Source organism: Malurus melanocephalus, unplaced genomic scaffold (genome assembly GCF_030028575.1).
Source record: "Malurus melanocephalus ecotype Western Australia unplaced genomic scaffold, MMel_1.1 scaffold_301, whole genome shotgun sequence".
NCBI lineage: Eukaryota > Metazoa > Chordata > Aves > Passeriformes > Maluridae > Malurus > Malurus melanocephalus.
This window is the reverse complement of record NW_026623533.1, coordinates 711,665-730,594: the sequence shown is the minus strand read 5'-3', so window position 1 is coordinate 730,594 and position 18,930 is coordinate 711,665. Positions and strand designations below refer to the sequence as shown.

General features: G+C 37.4%; 1 pseudogene; it reads left to right on the top strand.

Moving 5' to 3' along the window:
- Window positions 1-2,325: 2,325 nt before the first annotated feature.
- LOC130579927 (uncharacterized) lies at window positions 2,326-12,385 on the top strand (annotated as a pseudogene).
- Window positions 12,386-18,930: the final 6,545 nt, after the last annotated feature.

Sequence of the window (18,930 nt, the reverse complement as noted above, 5' to 3'; positions counted from 1 at the left end):
ACAGGCAGCTAAGTCATGGTGAACAGTGGTCCCAGTACGAGCTCCCAGGGGAAGGCTACAGCTAAAAGAAAGGTGTGCATTCCTAGAGGAACAAGCAGGGATCTAGCAAATATAAATACAGCAGTAGTGCTATGATCATGAAAGGCATGATCATTCCAACTGTGATTAGAGCAGTTAGGTTTAACTATGAAAGTACCTTAAGGTTTGGCTCATTACAGTATGAGAAAATGAACTTAGTTTTCTATATCCCTGGTAGAAATAAGGATTAAAAGTTATGGAAGTTGAAGTAAGAGAAGCTCAAGCTAATTGGCACAGCTGTTTAGCAGTGAAAGTACTTGTCTACTGAAGGAATGTATTTGGGATTTTGGACATCAATTCTTCAAATAATGCATTTGGTGAGGAAACTGATGTAAACTTCTTTCATCTTTCAGGGCAAACAATTTAAAATGTCCATGACAGAAATTTTATTCATTGCACTGTGGAGAAAGAGCATGTGTTTGGTAGGCATATTATAAAGAAGAACGTATCAGCTCATAATTAAAGATTATCTATTCAGATTATCAACTGATATCTTTCACTTGACCAGTTGAGGGGCCTCTTTGCTAATACAAGCAACTAGATCTTCTTGAAGAGAGCTCAAAGAGGGGAGAATGAGCTGTAATCTGAAATCTAGGTCTTAAAAAAATGTTCCAGACAGTAGCTTTGCTTTGATTCTGTAAATGTTATAGAAGCCATATCATGGCAATTATAAGGAATTTTTAGATATGACTAGAATCTAAGAGGATTTTTTTCTCTTTGGCTTACAAAATATGATTATTGAAGTATGTGCCACAGACATACACCTTTAAACAGACAGACATCTCTGCATCTTTCCCAACTCCTTTCATAGTAATTTTACTTTAGAAGCTGCTTTATCTCCTATTGCTAAAAGCATTAAGATAAAACAGAATGAAAAAACGTAGGCAGCCTGGCAACTAATYAAGCTTCTAGAATTTTGACAAGTTTCCTTTAGAAAGTACCATTTCTTAAGTGGTTTTTCTGTCTGTTTTAAACCATGTGAATAAAATACAAAGTGCTTGACAGAACATGCAAAGTTAGTTTTGCAACCACTTTACAATTTTACCCTTTTTTGAAACCATACTTTTCTGAAAAAAAACCCAAAACAAAACAAAAAAACCCTGATTTTTTTGTGAATTGAACACTTATTTTTTATTGCTAAAAGGTGTCAAGTTCTTGGAATATTACTTTATAATCTTCATGTAGTTCAAATGATCTGTGTTTGAAGAAAAGATGTGATTAATGCTTTCAGAATGTTCAGTGCAAGTGTTCATAACTATTTTCAGCCTTAAAAAAGAACTTCTTTAAAACATCTTATGCATAGCTGATGAATTAAACTGTAGGTCCGTAGCATTGCTAAACACAGTAAGGTTTGAAATAAAATTCCAACCTTATACTTACTAATGTTAGGTAAACTTTTCATCAAGAGAGATTCAGACTGAAGATGAGAAAGAAACTAATTAGAAAAGAATGAGAAAATAGAAGCCTATAATCTACATTATATTTAAACTGACTATAACTCTGTAAACRGTCTGAGAAATACTTATTTCTCCTTATTTGCAGTCAGTAGTAGCACCAAAAATTAAGACATGTAAAAACCACTAATTTGGAGAGCAATACACAGTTTCTTTCTTTTTCTAGACAAGACAGTCAAAATAACGAAAAACCACCTTTGTGTTATTTAAAGCAAGTTGTATGTGTTAACATAGCTGTCAGCAACTGAAATGATAAAATCATTATTGTTATCAAATGCAGCTATGAACTGAACATGAGGCATGCTTCAGGTTAGTCAGAAGAGGTCCTCTGTTTTTCACTGTGCATGCTTGTTTGAAATGAAACTGTGTTTTATTGGTTAACTGGAATGCTTAGCATAATCACTTTGCAAGGCTGTGGTGGAGGGAGGTGATTATCACTGAGAACAGATGGGCAGGTCCAAAGCGTTGCCAGATTCTGCACAGGCTTCATGTACTGTAGGTTCTGGCTCCCTTTTCTTTGGCATTTCTGATTTTTATTCATCGTGCATATTACAATGGGCTAGCTGAACTAGAGGTCAGGGAGCAATGACCTTACAGTTTAGCTCACAGACGCAGGAGTGAGGAATTCACAGCGCTGTCACTGTACATCTGAAAGGATGGGGCAGACTGAATTTTGTCCAGTTGCCTCCCTAAATGTATAAAAGGATTTGTCTCTGAGCTTAGCACTCTTCTCTGCATCTGTAGCTCTCTGTGGATTGTATTGTGTGTGTGACCAGAAATGATATTCTCGGATATGAACGCTGTCTCTGCCTCTCCTAAAGTGCATCCTCCTAATGGGACCCGGTTTTATACTTTTCAGGTAAGTGAACTTAATAAAACTGAAAGGATTTTAAATAATAGGTAAACTTTGATAGGAGTAGCTAATATGTTAAGATGCTTATGTATTCATTAGTTTTGTATAGGTAGGAGAAAAAATGTAAAAAAATCAATATCATCACAGTAAGTTTGCTGACTTAAAAAAATCAGCATGTAATTGCTCCTATACTAACACAAAATTACATTCATTAAGATTTTGCCATTGTTTGTGTTTTCCAATAATGGTGCCATGTTACAATTAATTACATTTGTAGTTCCTTATATGGACTCACACAGTCTTTCTGTTTAGTTCAGATAAGCACTCTATTCAAATTACCAGAAATTCCAAACTCATATTGTACAAAATATATATTTAAAAATTTGTATGTTGTAACTGCCTGAATTTTTTTATAATCATCCTGAATGTAATTTCATGCTAGCCGATGCTTAATTTGATTCATGTGAATAGCAATCATACATTTGATAGAACAGCAAGTGATAGAACAGCAGAATCTATTGGTAGGATTATTAAGATTCTCAGTTTTAAGCCAAGTTTTGCCTCATCCAGGTAAATAAGCTTGTGTGCTTAGCTAAAGGTAAGAATCTATTATGTGCTCTGTATCTAAATTGCAAACCAATCTAATTACAACTATCTTTCAGTAGCATTTCATTATAAGTAATCTTCAGTGGCTTGGCTCTAAAAAACTGTAATCCTACATTAAGATTTAACAATAATAAAAAACCCTCACACACGCGCTTGCCCTAGATGGTCCTTACAGCACTCTGGCTCTGCAGGGCAAATCAAACACTCAACTACTTAAAGTGGCAACAGCTTTTTTGGCTCAGCCTCTGATACAGTTAGGATTTAAATATMTTTCCTGTTCCTATTGTCTAATCATTTTGTCTTTTTCATTACTTATACACTTGTAGAGTGATTCTTTATGCGTAATAAACCCTGTGTATACAACCAGAACAAGCAAAGATGATCATAAAAGTCAATCATTAAATGCATGGCAAACTTCTGTCACAAAATCCAGGCACAGCATTCTTTAGGGCCAATAACTGCATTTCATTGTCTCCTTTTAAATCCATAGTTTTTAATTGTACTGTCTTGCCCTTCTTMCAGTGATGTTAAATGATAGTTGAGGGCTGTGCAGAAAGAATGGCATCCTCCTAACAGTGACGATCTGCTGATCCTGGCAGTGATTCAGAGAGATGAATGCCCCAGGCCTGTTCCTCTACAGCATGACTACTTTTTTCACACACTGACATCTAAATATTCTATACAGCCTCCTGTAGCTATGCTCTTAAACACAGTTCCTGATGTCAGGTATTCTTTTTAAGTATGTCAAGTTGAAAAAGTCACAAAAGTTAGGATGCTTGGTTGTGATACCAAACTAATTTTTTTTTTGTACTTTATGAAAGTAAGTGCTAGTGATTAAGTATCTTTCTGACAATATGTATTATTGCTACTAGCAGTGTCTGTGATTACAGTAGACATTATCCCACTTACAAAAAATACTGGTTTGAAAAATAATTTATTCCGCAGAGTTTTGAGCCAAGTGGTCACTAAATGAAAAAAAGTATAGTTGAATTTCCTGTTGCATCCTGGATACTTCAATGAACAATGTAGAGTTAAATGATCTTGGAATGTAAAGCTGTTAATTCCAGACAGTATGTGTTTGTGTTCTAGAACAGCTTAGTGTTATCAGTGCTAAAAGAAACCCTGACGATAAAAAAAAAAAGAAAAAGAAATCTATGGGAGAGTGTGCATTGTCCTGTGATATCTTTTTTCCAGTTTTTTCCCCATTTATTTATTTATTTATATATGTGCAATATAAAGTCATGTGAAGCAACTTTCTTGCCTTGGTTTCATCATTCCTTGTTTCCTGGCTTTTGACCACTGTGTTTGCTCTACCTTCTCTTTCCCTCTTGAGTTACTTCAGTCTATACTTACAAATGCAATAGTTGCTGAGAAGGACTTCATATGGTTCTTCTTAACTATTTTGAATAGTTTTAAAGTACTTTGACCTTTTGCATTCCTACTTATTGTTTCTATATGTTACATTGAATCAATTTGAGACAGAGAATGTATTTTGTTTAAATAGCATGCAAAGTTTTGGGACCGATTAATGGTTCTTAACATGAAATATGTACACTGGGATTTAACTTAAATGTGTGAAAATAATCTTAGCAAAAGGAACATCTAATATGTTCAAAACTGAACAGATACAAAAATTGAGAGATGAGCGCCTGAACATGGATTGATGGAGGGCAATGAGTGATTAATCTACTGAATTTGTGGTACATTGGTGTAATGATTAAACAGTTGAGTTAATTATACATTGATTCAATAATTCTTTCAGCAGTGGAAATGGTACTGAAAGAAGCAGAAAGCTTGTGTGCAAGTTGTAGCTTTATTATCAGCATTTCACTGGTGTTCTCAGGAAATAAGACCAAATTGGATTCTACTAAGCATGGAATCAGACTAGCCGTACAGGGATGCATCTAGCAGAGCATTTGGGCTAGGGATAATCAGTTAGTATTTGACAGGCTAACTATCTGAAGATTCTTGATGCTCCAGTGTCTGCCCCTAATTACATCAATATCTGTGACTATCTACAAGCTATGATATTCCTAATACTTTGTTCGGCTCAGGAAATTTGTCCTGAAGCTCTGCAAATGTTAAAAACCTGATTTGGTCAGTATATTTCCTCAACCACCTACTGCAATTCAAAGAGCTTAAGCTTTGATCCTTAGACTGTATTAAAGCAATTTAAATAGGAAACTATAAGAGAGTAGCTTATATAAAGAAGTTATAATGCTGTTGTGAACAAGGTCAATTTTATAATAACCAGAGCAATATCAAAGTTTTGTGCTTTGTATTTTAATATCTCTGTGTTTCATCTCAATTTGCATATGCCAACCTTGACAGACTTCTGCAGCTATTTTTCTATATAATAGAAATCAGTGATTTTCTTTATTTTTGCATTCAAGCTTGATAAAAAGATAGTATTTCTTCTACTGGTAGATAAATTAGTTTCACAGCAGGCCCACAGTGAGCATCTTTCATGAACATTGTAAACAGCAAAATGAAAGTAAGTAACAGTGCCTTGTTTCTTTGGTCACATATTCTCCTATATTTAATGGTTGTTTGCATATAATAATGATACAGGTGGAAAAGTTTGGATTAGAAAGGAGATATTTTTACCTTGATTATTGGTTGTGAAATTGGAGCCACTAATTCACTGAAAAAATACTTTTTTTTAATCTGTTTTTACTGGGACCTTGTGGTTTCTTCCTTTTTTATGAAAGCATAGCACAAAAAAAATAATTTTGAAGTTTCAGATTTTGTTTCTGAACTTTGTCTAATACTACTTTGGTCATTTAAAAGGAACTTAAGGTTATGTTGGTATGCAGTGGATATTTTTTGTTTTCTTAAATTGGTTGTACATAGTGACACGTGAACACTATCATGAGCAGCTTCTGAACATTCAAAATATCTTCACATTGTTCATGATGTTTATTTCAACAAAAGCTGAATTGAAGAAGCCTTTTTTGTCTCTTTCAGTATCTATGAAGAGTATTTTTAGCTCTTACAAACTTCAGTTATTTAGCTAAGCACACATCTAAAGCCCAGAGCTAAGCACAGACCTAAATGAAAGGTAAAAGGAGTTGCCAGTAGGTTCCAGCTTAGGAACAAGGCATGTGCAGTAGAGAGAGAAAAAACATCCTCAAAATGCTGCAGTGCACGATGTCTCCTGGAGCCAGCTGAATCTTTAGCTTTGAAATCAAAAGTATGTAGTAACAACTGCCATAAATGTTAACCACAAGCTTTCAGACTTGGAAGCAATGCTAGCCTGTTTTATAGTCAGATGAGATTTGTGGTTTATAAATGGACAACTTAGGACAGCTAGAGTGTATTCCTTTTTGTTAAGAAGTAGTGAAGTAAGGGCTGGTCTTTTCTGAAAACTTGGGAGATTAAAGCAATTTTTAAAAATTATCTGACGATTAGAAGGTCCATAAAGAAACAAAATTACCTTCTTACAAAACCTTCAGAGAAATTCTAAAATATTCATGTGACATAAAATTGTAAACACACTACGAAGTACTGTAAAAGTGCATTGCTGATCAAAAGTGTGAAACTAGGTTACTGGGAAACTGGGAAACATTTCTATACATAAAACATATATATCACCATGATACTGATTTCTGCTGGCTTTTATTTCTTTGCAACCAGAAGTTAGACTCCAGTGATAGTGAAATAACAGAATGCAAGTAAAAATGTTATTTTTTGGTACACGGTGTGCTTTGAGCTGTGTGGAAACCGCCTCCCCCCAATATTCGATAAGAAATGCTAGATGTACTCACTAATTGTCCTATTAATATCTATATTAATAATAACTATATTAGTAATTCTCTGTAAGCCTACCCAGAACTTCTGTTTTATACTRTCTGTTTTAGTAATTCTATTTTCTTCCCTGTGTCTTATATGAAAATAGTAGATGAAACAAAATGCCACTCCTATAAAAGGAGGTATCTTGTTAGGATTTATCATTGTACTTACTAGCATACAGATAATAGGTATGCCATGCTATTCYTGTTTAGTAGTCCATGTTTTTTCAACTGTTTTGTTGTTTCATGTATTTCAGTGCAATATAACTTAGTATCAAAGAAAACAGCTTTTGAGTTTTTTTGCAGGAATACCCAGTGCTGTGAAAAAAACCCCACATATTCCAGGTGATGGAGATGGGTTATTAGTCCCCTTGTATTTCACCGCTGATACGACAACAAAACTCTTGTAAAATTGGATGATGCTGTTCCTACTCTATGCAGACTTAATTGTACATGTAAAAAACATGCTGCTTAAAACATGCAGAAGAGAGCCAAGAAATTATGTGTACTTTCAGATCTGTGTCACCTTGTCCATGGGAGGACTGGGGAATCTGATCTTACCTTGACCTTCAGCTGGCTGAGCATATGGGCAGCTCCTTCCAGCAACTCTGCCAGGCGTGAGATTTCTCTCTTAGTTTTTGCCTAGATAAAGATTTTTCTGTTCTGGCACAGTACTTTTTTTTTTTTTTTTTTTTTTTTTTTTTTTTTTTTTTTTTTTCACAAACATTATATAAAAGCACTAGGGATGTTTGTGAAAGCTGCATGTCCACAGCCAGTTGGTAACTTCTACCTTTAATGATGGCAAGCATCCCTTTAAAGGCCAGGAATCCACTGGGTAACTGGGTTTGTGTGCAAGAAGTTGTGGTATAGATCATGTAGGCTGCTGTGGACTTCAGAAGCTTTGAAAGCTGTATTAGTGAATATAAAYAACAGTGTCAGAAAAGGCTGACAGCAAAGCAGTTTTTAAAGATTTCTGACATGTTAACAGTGTCAGAAAAGAGTAATGCTGGACCACTCCGTTACCAGTGTAGCCAAAAAAAGTCTTTAAAAAATATGGGCAGTGTCAAAGGCAGGAGACAATAATAAAATGATTTGCATTGCAAATACCTTAGAAATGTTTATAGCTGTATAAGTGAGTTTTATGTAATTTTGGAATTTAGGAATTTCAGAGGAATTGTGTGAGAAATATGCTTACAGGTTCCTTTACTCTGAAACAAATGACAAATGGAGATAAAGGTTGCTCTCACATTATAAGTTAGTATTATTTACTATTATTTTCTGTTATTGTTCTATGATATGTGCTTTTTTGTCTGTTTGATGCAAAGTTAAAGTGTTTCTGTTCAAATACAGACATGTTACAGTGTTATTCTGACAGTAACCCAAAATGTTAATTTGTCTGTACACAATTATAAAATTCTGAAGGAGAAATATCTGAAAATTTTATACATTAAAACTTGCTATACCAAATAAAATTACAATAATTTTAATCTGGTAGGGCTGTTAATTATTTTTAGAATGGAGAATGTCAGCATTTGTTAATCACTTCAGCTATACTGACAATTAATAAGTGCTTCATAGCCCCATATATTCCATAGTTCGTTTTTCCAGCCAGTCAGTAAAATGGTCTGATTGTTTTTATGAATATGCTCTGCATGCAGTGAACTGGGAAAGCTGACTTGACTGCATATGAAGTGACTGTTTTGATCTATAGGTAACATTTGCATCCTCCTCTGGGTAGAAACAGTTTGCTTAAGGATAAACTTAGGACTATTATGGTTCTAAGATAAGCCTAATTATCATGAATTCACTGGTGGAAGTCAGGAAAACTAACCCTTCTTGCCAAAAGCCTCAAGCCGAAATTAACTTTCTGCACATACATATACATATGCTTTAAAAAAAAAACCCAAACCAATTAAGGAAGTAATTGAGCACACAAGTGCCTAAAGTATTTTTAGTTGTAGAGACTTCATAAATGATGGTGCTTAGTCAAAAATATTATAATTAGAGAAAGTGGAGAATACAGGAACTTTAAATACATACATTCAAAAAAGAGCTTAATAATATACCTTAAAAGTAAATATTCATGTAGATTTTGCATTTGCTTGTCATAAAAACTTTTTTTCCACATAATTGCATTATTTCATGTGTTGAAACTGAACCATAACCAAGCAGAGCAGTCAATGCAACTTTCCTATGCAGAATTCCTGTCATGTAGAGTGTGACCACCTCTCCTTTGCAACATAATGAGATAGAATCAGAAAGTACCCTTCCTGTTTCTTCCAGAAGCACTGGAGCCAAACCAGAGCTGCTGTTTCTTTTGCAGCTGAGTGGATGTGACCAATAAAAGCAGTGGGCCAGTAGGAGGAATAGCTTTCCTCCTATTTCAGAAATAGGATTTTGGTGGGGTTTCTGAATCATAGCTAGAAGCCATGTTTCTGGCCCAATTTCAGAAGAGCTTTCTGTGTTGGATTATTTTACCATAATTTGCATAGAAAATACAACTAGGGGGAAAATGTACTGGTGTTTTATAGACTTGTAAGAGTACTAAGGGTGATTATACATTAATGTGTGTTGGTTTGATACTGGTTGGTCCAACTGAATACAAGCTGTATCGAGTTTCAGATAACAAGCTTTCTTTATAGGGAAAACCAGAACAATAGAGGCATAGTCTGTTCTGACACCACCAACTGTTTCTCTGTGGATCAATKTTCTGAACATCCTGTATAAATTGTGATGATTATCTGTTGGAAATAGCATGGCTTTTCCTTTGATGAATATTACCAGTCTTGCTATGGAGCACTAATGAAACTTTTCTGTCCCAGTCTGAGAGGAGAGTGTAAGTAATTGGCTGATTTCATTGCAAATTTCAAATATATTCCTAGTAGTTTTCTCAGATCTAGATCATACTGCCTTCTTGATTTGCTGCACATTGGACCAAGTAGGGGACACTGCCGTCCTAACAAAATAAAGTATTAACTTTATTTTATATAAAGCATTATGTCCTCGAGGTCTTTGTATGCATTGTTTAGAAATTTGTAAGGTGAGAGGAACTCTTGCCTGCCTGATACTCGTAATGTATTCACTATCAAGATCATGGTGAAAGCTGGGTGATCTACCTGAAAGTTTATTCTTTTACTTACATCTGTCTAAAACCAAGGAGAGAAAGCAGGTGAAGGCAGAAAACACAAAAATACTTGGCATGTTGAACTGTCCTGTGATCAAAGGCAAGCAAGAAAGTGCTTAAGTTATTTTAATGGTTTTAAATATGTTGAGATGTGAATAAAGTTTTTGCTGAGGAGCTTATGAGGAACTTTGTCCATAGATATGCCCGTTTTGGGGAAATTACTGTGATAGAAGCATTAWAGTAAATAATTGTACCTTTATTTATGGGCTGCATTTTCATTTTGAATGCAATAGTATTAGTATATATCACAAGACTTTTAATCCTAAATTTCTAAGTAGATAAATTTTATTTCGCCTCATCTATTCCTGTCTAATTCAATACTCAGTTGCAAGTTATGCTTAGCAGAACATTTATGGAAGACTATGAGGCTAGGATTGTTATAAAGTGACAGCTGGCATAATTCAGTTGAATTATGATTCACTCAAAGATATAATGAGAAGAATATGGATTCAGTATTTTCATGGAAAGAATTAGAATTAATGATTCATGGAAACTTAAGTGTTCTGTGATATTTTTACACTAGGAGAAATTTTACAGCTCTGCATGACTAAGAGTGCTTATTCCTATGAAATGTATTACTCCTACTGATAGGTCTAACAAAGTATGAATTAATTTTTATTTATATTTTTAATTAAGTATTCTGTATGCATGGAGGTGGCAGAGTGTGAGGCATGACTGTCTACATCATCACCTCAACAGTGTTGTCACTGAGCAAAGCTTCTCAAAGGGCAGTGAAGAGATGCCAGTAGCACTGAAAATGCATTGAGGGTGTGGCTATTCGTAGGGAAATACTGGTGCTCTGAGCCTAACCAAGGGCTAAGGGAAGGTGCTTGATCTGGATTCTTGTGTTTATGTCTCCATTAGTGTGTAGGGTGGCAAGGTCAAAGTCAATCTGTAGAGAAAAGAGGAGGATAATGTATCTGTTATCCACATTTGGAGGCCAGGGAAGTTGTTTTGGAATACATCATCAGGTCCTCAAGCTGTATATCCACAAAGCGTGCAAAGCATCAGATTGACTCTCACAGGTCATCTTTCAATTTTGTTTCATCCAGGAGGCACCCAGTGCAGGCACTATGGAAATACGATATGTCAACCAAAGTGAATTGAGACAATGGGGAATTTTGCTCCAGGTTGCCTGACAGAAAGCAAGACATTAATGAAGATTTGATTTCTCTAATGGCAGGATCTGATAAACAGCATTTCAGAAAAAGGGCCGAGATTTGTCAGTCCCAAATCACCTTCTGGGAGAGCGTATCTCTCTGAAGGAGTCCAGGAACAGAAGCTGCCATTGTTGAGCTGATCTTTGTCAACACTACTATGTTCATAAAGATTATGCCAACTCTGTAATGTCACCCAGTCACTTCAGATGAATCTCTTCAGTGTATGCTATTTGCAGTGTGTTGTATGGCTCAGTGGATGGCTTTGATGTATCATCTTCAGTGCAGTCACATAGCACCTACGGGATATCCGGGAGCTCAGACACAGCCAGAACAGATTTAGAAGGGGCAGGTCCTGCCTGATCCACCTGATCTCCTTTTAGGACCATGTGACCCCCATGGTGGATGAGGGGAAGGCAATGAACTTCAGCAAAGCCTTTGACAACATCTCCCTGGCATAGTCCTGAAAATTTGCAGGTGACGTCAAGTTGTGTTTGTGTGTTGGTCTGGTGACAGGTAGGAGGGCTGTGCAGAGGGACCCGGACAGGCTGGATTGAATGAACAAATCCAGTGATAGGAGGTTCAGCAGTCCCAAATGCTGGATCCTGTACTTGGCCCACAACAACCCCCTGCAGCACCACAGGCTGGAGACAGAGTAGCTGGACAGCAGCCAAGCAGAAAGGGACCTGGGAGTACTGATTGACAGTAGTTGGACACGAGCCAGCAGTGCCCAGGTGGCCAGGAAGGTCAGTGGCATCCTGGGCTGCATCAGGAATGTTGTGGCAGCAGGAGCAGGGCAGGGATCATTTCCCTGTGCTTGGCACTGGTGAGTCCACACCTTGAGTGCTGTGTCCAGTTCAGAGCCCCTCAATTTAGGAAGGACATTCAGGTGCTGAAGTGTGTCCAGAGAAGGGTAACAAGGTTGGTGAAGGGTCTGGAACACAAGTCCTGTGAGGAGCAGCTGAAGCAGCTGGAGCTGTTTTGCCTGGAGAAGAGGTTTAGATCTCTTGTCTATCACTCTACAATTCCCTGAAAGGAAGCTCTAGCCAGGGGAGGGTCAGTCTCTTCTTCCAGGCAACCAGGGACAGGACAAGAGGACACAGCCTTAAGATTTACTGGGGGAGGTTTAGGACATTAGGAAGAAATTCTTCACAGAATGGGTGATCAGACATTGGAATGGGCTGCCCAGGGAGGTGGTGGAGTCACAGTCCCTGGAGGTGCTTAAGGAAAGACTGGATGTGGCATTCAGTACCATGGTTTAGTTGACAAAGTGGTGTAAGGTCATAGGTGGAACTTGATTTCAAAGGTCATTTTCCAACCTAGCTGCTTCTGTGATTCTGTATCATAACATAATATGGGCTCTGTCAGTCTGAAACCTTGCATAGATTAGCTAGCACTGTGGTGACAGTGAAGCATAGAACTAAATATCTGCTAAACCACGCTCAGCAAGAGATAAATTAGTAACTGAACACTAAATACACAAATATAGACATTTGTTGCGTGAAGTAAAGCTGTCAGAATCAACCTTTGTGTCTCAAATAAATCACACCAGCAGATCTGGTGACACTAATGTGGAGTGCCATGGAGTGGAGTTTACCTCCTTAGACCAGGAACATGTTAGAATTCCCTATTTTGAGCAGCCCAACTCCACTGCAAGTTTGAGTTTCAGGCCAAGTTTTATCCTCTCTCACTTTTGGCTTGTGAGGAGATTTGTAAGAGGTCTCTGAAACTAACTCTCCTTCCATTACTTACGATTTTTTATCATTCAAAGGCAGTTTGTAGAGGGAAGCTTAAATCTCTGGAAACATGAAACTATCAGTAATGTATTAGTGTCAGATGTAATCTCTAATTCTTTAATTTTTTTTTTTATTTAGCAAGTGGAAGATTTCAATAGTATCATTAGTTTTAAATGCCTTTCCCTCTTCTTATTGGCATCTTCTACTTAAATTCAATATTGATCTGTAACAACTTTTACGTGTGATTGCTAGAAATAGAAAATAAAGAGGAAATATATGTTCCCCCCAGTAGCCTATGTTTTGCTGCAATTTGCACCAGCTCTTTGCTTTCCTGTATAAAGAGAGAAATCTGATGTACATTATAGTTTCTAACACCAGTTCCTGATCCTGATTGCAGTTGATGTTCCGTGGGCTGAGAACTTTTCCAAATAGCTCTGAACCCATAGTACACTGATTTGTGAGTATGGGCATCATTAATGTTAAAACTATGTTAAGGAAATATGCTGGCAGGACCCTGAAGACAGGCAGTATTAGATCTCATGGTTATGCCTTCAGTTGCACCTGTAGCTCAATTTGCATGGTCATCAGGCTTTGTAGGAGAAACATTGCTGCTCTCAAATGTTTTCTGCCATCACCACAGGACTTGTATATTTTAATTGTTTGATTGGTTTGGGTATTTTTTTTTTATGAAGTACTGTTAAGTGTTATGTTGTAACACTTCAACAGAAGTGTTGTGGGGAAGTTTTTAGGTCAGTGGTAAATTAATCCATTTATGCCTTCAAGAGCTCTGACTTTTTAAAAATAATACTTACTTCCTATTTTATGGTAAACCATATGAAGTAGCTCAGTACTTGCAGCATGTTTGTGAGATGATATTTTAGATTGATTTTTTTCCGACATTTATTTTGAAATGTCTTAGTAATTCTTTATCCTCCAAAATTCGAGAAACTCATTTGAGAAATCTTTTTCACAGTACCTACCTATGCAGTTACTTTTTCACTGGATTTTTTTTGCCCAGTAATTATATATACATCAAATATATATACACTAATTTGAATATGTGCTTGTGTGCATATACATATATTTGACTACACTTTGCAATCTGTTATATATGACAAGTCATCAGAAAGCTTTGGAACACTGAGAGAATTTTTAAGAGTAGGAGGGTTTTTTGTAATTTTGAGGGATTTCAGSAGCCAGAGTTTAAAATTATCTCTGAGAAAGCATGAGCTCTTAAAGCTATGCAGGCGTCATTAGCTGTCACACACCGCTTAAATATGGTGTTGAGTATTGTTTAATTACTGACACTATTCATAAAAAAATGTTGTGTTTTTCCAGACCAATTTGAGGGTATGGCAATCTGGTCTTGCTGTGCATATATGCAATCAGCCACGGCTGATTATTTTGTGACATCTGAGTAAAATAATAAACTAATGAAATTCTAATGACGGGGTGGAACTACTGCTGTAGCGCTTGATATGTCACTGAAATAGAGTCCAGGAAGGACTCCAGCCTTGTGTGCTGGACTTTCATCACACCTCTTATCCTGTAGGTAGGAATATGATATATATGAAATGCTTACATATTTCAGGATCTGTTTTCCATGCTATCTGACTAGTTGGGATCTCTATAAATAGAACTGCTTTATTCCACAGTTTTTTTACTGCTTTTAGAATACTTGGTAAGGCTGTACAGAAAACTGTGATCAGAGAAAGCTTACCCTCCTTTTCTCCAGAAAGCAATAGACTGTTCAAGCAGTTCTTTCTCCTCACTCTCATTTATTATCTAAGTGAAACAAACTTCACTTAAAGACTTGCCTCTTAGAGACCTCTAAACTTAACAAAGCTGGGGAAAGTCAGCGTATGGTAGGAGCTGATAGGTTTGCTTGTATGTTTCCTCTCTGTGATTCATTCTAAAAATGCCAGATTTCAGAAACCTCTTTGGAATATTTGATTTCAGTTTCAGGAAAAACGTCCACTAGCTCAATAACCCATCAATAACGAAAGATTTCAAAGCTGTGAGCTGAAAAGCCAAGGGCCAGATGGACAAGGAGATACTGTCATAAGATACTCTTATTTTAGCTCACAGCTTTCACTAGAAAAGTAGTGATCCCGTTGTATCTAAGTCTAAATCTGCAATTAAGCAGCAGAGGGGGAATTTGGATTAGTACTCAATTAAGCACCTGTAGCACTTGAAAATCACATTTAGTCTTACATTAATTTTTTCSCCCCAAATATAGCCAGAAAAAGGAATGAGTTGTATTGATCAACAGAGTTCTCTCCATAGGTAATTCAAGACCAAATGTGTTTGCTTTTGGCAAGTCAACAGTTACAAAAGAATTTCTGGTAATTCCCTTTCACCAAACAAAAATGCAACAAATCTCTTAGATCTCTGCAATTGAGCAAAGGAGTTAGCCCTTCTGAAGATCACCATTCTTGTAAAAGGAAKAATTTAGAGACAGGAATTGTTTTTATTAAGAGAGGAGTTTACCAAGAAGACAATTAGCATTCGTTTCAATCTTGAGAAGCTGAAGTGCAGAGTAGTGTGGTTGAAGAATATGCTGGAAGCTTTCCTCTGGCAGCTGCAGCATCAGAAATCCAAATCACAAATTAGATTACATTTCTCTCACACGCCAAAAAGGATATGGATATTTTCAAATTTAAGTCCCACTCATTTTGTGTACCAGCTGCTTTATCACCATTTAGTCTGCTGTTATTCCACTTACAGTTCTGATATAGTTACAGTACTTTTATCATCTCATAGAACATGACAAAAATACATATTCAGATAGTAGCTGAATATACAGTCTGGTATGACTGGATCATATAATCTACTGAAGAAATAATAAGACCATTTTTATTCCATATGTTCTGCCTATTTGGGGAAAACCAGACATTAGCTTTGATTTTCACCTAACATTTGCACAAAAACAATGTAAGAATGGAGAGTCAGACCCATKATTTTCTTCCACCTAATTTCTTCCAAAAAGCAGTGTTATATTACTTCCTGACAGGGTTTAATTAACGACTCTGAAGATTTTTCATAAACTAAGGTTTGAGATTCTTCAGAAAATTCAGCAGTGAATATCTGGGCATGAGAAACCTAGCAGGCTTGTTGGCATTATTATTTTATTTAGTGTGCATACCTGTCCTTGTGTGTGATGTGTGAGAGTTAAAATAATTTCAGTTATATAAGTTTTGTAAATGGGTGAGCACAGCTAAGACACATTTTTTGCTAAGTGAAGGTACAATTCTATTTTTTCTCTTTTCAGAAACAAACTTGTGTTAAAGATCAAAGGAAGTAAAGATTCCCTTCATTTTTCAGTGTTTTGGGATCCTCTGARTACTCATCTTTCTATTATAAATGTTTTGCTTTCACTTTCTGGACAATATTCATCTCACTTAATATTCTATAGATGTACTGTGAAGTTCTACCCAAACTTCTGAACCTACTTTCAGATCCCCCAGCTTTTTTTTTGTATAGTGTTAAAGGATATAAACTACTGTCAAAGCACCTCTTTCAAAGATTATATGAGCAGCTGAGGATGCTTATCTTCAATTTCTTATGAGCTGATTTTTTGTYAAATCAGATTCGTTTAGAGTAATTTTTGGTTTGTTTTTAAACTTAGCTCATATTGAAAATTTAAGGAGGAATAAGTTGTTGATGAAAATTTTGTGTAGCAAGATGTAAATTTTGTATCAGCCCCTAGCAGATCGCTTCTAATGTTATTTTAGAGAGTATGATATAGACATGGTAAAATGACTCTTTCATACTGAAATAAATGCCATTCACTGATTTTTATATGCAATGTTGTGCATATAACCACAGTAAGACTGGCATTTCCAATGAAGAACAGATGCAGTTTTGGTTTTTATATCAATCTTTCATTAAAGAATAAATCTAAAAATACTCTTTATTTATATTTATAGTAGAATTGCTTTCAAATTTGAATACTGTCTCTACGATATGTTTACTTTACTTACATTGCTGAAGGAAATTTCCGCCTACTTAATTTTCAAAATAGTTTTGATGTAATCCTATYTGTCAAAGTTTACATATGAAGAGGTCAGTTTTGACTTAATAAATAATAGCATAATGTGCTTGAAAAACCCCATGTATTAAAATTGTCATATAACTGCTCTGCTATCCTTTTCTTTGAATAAAAGGAAGTGCCATAGGGGTCAATTTTAAGAAGAGATTTTACAGGAAAACTTTGATTTTTTTTTACATATTTTCTAATCTTGACAGATATTAAAATAAAAGACTTCCGTTTTGTTAATGGAATTTACTCAAGTTAGTAAGAAAAAGAATTTGACTTATTTCTGAAATTCAATGTAATTTTTTACTTTTCTAAAGTGATTTAGGAAGATACATCTGCAGATTTCAAATAACAGTGTGGTTGTTGTGCTTTGAAATGCTGGACAAAAGCCAGGCACCCACAACACCTGCTCATTCACTTTCCCCCATCACCACTGGGTAGAGAAAAGCGAAGAGAAAAAAAATTAACAGAAGGGTTCATGAGTTGAGATAAGGAGCAGGGAGGAAAAGCTTGATGGACAAAACAGGCACTACTTAAATTATGAAGTGAATTTATTGCTAACAAAGTCAGAGGAGGAGAATGAGAAATAAAATAAAACCCTCAAAGACACCGATCTTCTCCCCACCCCCTCCCCCCTTCCCACCGACGGTACAAAGGAGCAGGGGGGTGAACAGGGTGTGGGGTTGGTCAGTTCAGGTGTGGGGTTGGTCAGTTCAGGTGTGGGGTTGGTCAGTTCAGGTGTGGGGTTGGTCAGTTCAGGGTGTGGGGTTGGTCAGTTCATCACCCGATCGTCTGCAGCTGCTGAGGGAGAGGAGTCCTTCCCTTGCGTTGCCGTGGGGTCCCTCCCACGGGAGACAGTTCTCAGTGAATCTCTCCGGCGCGGTTCCACTCTCACGAGCAGCAGTTCACACACATCTGCTGCATCGTGAGACCCCCACAGGCAGACAGTCATCCCAAAACTGCTGCACCGTGGGGTCCCTTGTCCCCTGGGTGCAGGCCTAAGGCCAGGCTGTTCCATCTCGGGAGCAAGGCCTCTCTCTCCATGGGTCTCCTGCTGGACACAGCCCCTTCTCGGTGTCCACCCGCTCCGGCRTGGGGACCTCCCTCCTCCACGGGCTGCGGGTGCATCTCTGTACCCTCTGTGGACCCCATGGGCTGCAGGGGGACAGCCTGCTCCACCATGGTCACCATGGACTCAGGGGGACGGCCTGCTCCACCATGGTCACCATGGTCTGCAGGGGGACAGCCTGCTCCCCCATGATCACCATGGACTCAGGGGGACAGCCTGCTCCACCATGGTCACCATGGGCTGCAGGGGGACAGCCTGCTCCCCCATGATCACCATGGGCTCAGGGGGACAGCCTGCTCCACCATGGGCTGCAGGGGGACAGCCTGCTCCACCATGGTCATCACCACGGCCTGCAAAGGAATCCCAGCTCCGGCGCCTGGAGCCGTTTCTCCCCCTCCTTCTCCACTGACCTTGGTGTTTGCATCTCTCACACATTCTCAGCCTCCGCCACTGGCAAAACTACTGTGTGTTCCCTTTGTTTTTATTTCTTCTTAAATATGTTTTCACAGAGGTGTAACCACCATCTCCAATTGGCCCAGGTTTGGTCAGTGGCATGTCCCTCATCCTCAGAGCAAACAGCAATTGGCTGTGCTGGACATGGTGGAAGCCTCCAGAAGCTTCTCACAGGAGCCATCTTTCTGACTCCCCCACTTCCAAAAACTGGGCCAAACAAAACCAACACAGGTGAACAAGCCAAATATAAGGAGCGGTTTGGTTATGGAAAATGAACATTACCACTCTTATTAAGGCTTAATTGTAACAATAATTATAGATTTCATCAAGCTGTTTGATTCCATACAGAAGAAGATGGTAAATTATGCAAGTGCCGCCATCAAATAAAAATACAGTAGCATCCGTCAGGTAAAACAGACTGAGAGGCAACTTACCTTTCATCGTCTGTCTCTGAAAAGTAAGTTTTTACTCAAGTAGAACTAGGAAGACCAGACAACTGAAGCTTTTTTT